The sequence below is a fragment of the Octopus bimaculoides genome, chromosome 15 (genome assembly GCF_001194135.2).
Source record: "Octopus bimaculoides isolate UCB-OBI-ISO-001 chromosome 15, ASM119413v2, whole genome shotgun sequence".
Classification (NCBI taxonomy): domain Eukaryota; kingdom Metazoa; phylum Mollusca; class Cephalopoda; order Octopoda; family Octopodidae; genus Octopus; species Octopus bimaculoides.
The window spans coordinates 33,562,967-33,564,169 of record NC_068995.1 but is presented as its reverse complement, the minus strand read 5'-3'; the positions used below and the strand labels follow the sequence as shown (position 1 = coordinate 33,564,169).

Here is a 1,203-nt window from a genome sequence, read left to right as displayed (position 1 = left end):
CAATAGAAATATAGTGATGGTTCATTATAATAATCACAGTGTTTCCAGAACAGAGATAATTATTTATTACAGTTTATATCATTGTCGTCGTCATCATCATCATCATTTAACATCCATTTTCCATGCTGGCATGAGTTGGATGGTTTGACAGGAACTGACCAGCTGAAGGGCTGTTCAGACTCCCTGTCTGTTTTGGCATGGTTTCTATGGCTGGATACCCTTCCTAATGCCAACCATTTTACAGAGCACCGGCATGGGTGCTTTTTACATGGCATCAGCACCTATGAGCCCACGGGTTTAGGGATGCATAGCTAGAGGGGGTTGCAGGGCATGAGCCTGTATGCAAGGACAACCACACTTTTACTTAGCATGATGTGTCTTTTCAAGCACAACAAACCACCAGTCCCCTATCATCCTGTCTGTGAGTTCCAATGTAGATCTTTTCTCATCACTTTGTCCTTTGTCTTCCTGGGTCTACCCCATCCATATGTTTCCTCTATTTCAACAACAACAATATCTATGTATTATTCATTATTTATTAATTTAATCTTCACAACAAATAATTTAAGAAACTGAACTATTCCATTCTGGCCTTTTACACTGAATGTTGAAAGTAGTAATTCTATAGGATGCATACCTGCCAATTGTGCTGAACATTAAATATATTACTATCACAGAAAAATGTCATGCTATTGTTGTCTTAACTCTTTGTTAAACAGCAGTTAGCTTGGACAAAAGATATTGATTACTTCCAGTCATATAATCTCAATTTTTACAACACATGTCACTGACAAATGGTTAAAATTTATTTCTTGTGTATGTGAACACTTTAACATTTAGGTCTAAAAACCTGGAAAAAAAGTGCATGCTATATCTTTTCTCTTTTACTTGTTTCAGTCCATAGACTGTGGCCATGCTGGGGCACTGCCTTGAAGAATTTTTAGTTGAATGAATCAACCCCAGTACTTATTTGTTTTTTAAGCCTGGTACTTATTGTATTGGTCTTTGTTGAACCACTAAGTTATGGGGGATGTAAACACAACAAAACTGGTTGTCCAATGGTAGGTAGTAGGGGACATTTTCAGATACAAAGATACACACAGACATATATGATGGGCTTCTTTCTCCAAGGTTTGGAGGTGATGTATGTGTGTGTATACATATATATATATACACACACATATATATATATATATATATATA

General features: G+C 36.4%; 1 protein-coding gene across 2 annotated transcripts in view; it reads right to left on the bottom strand.

Moving 5' to 3' along the window:
• The window catches only part of LOC106880618 (3-hydroxy-3-methylglutaryl-coenzyme A reductase), a 101,124-nt gene that overhangs the window by 38,745 nt on the left and 61,176 nt on the right, over positions 1-1,203 (bottom strand). The window lies entirely within an intron of this gene.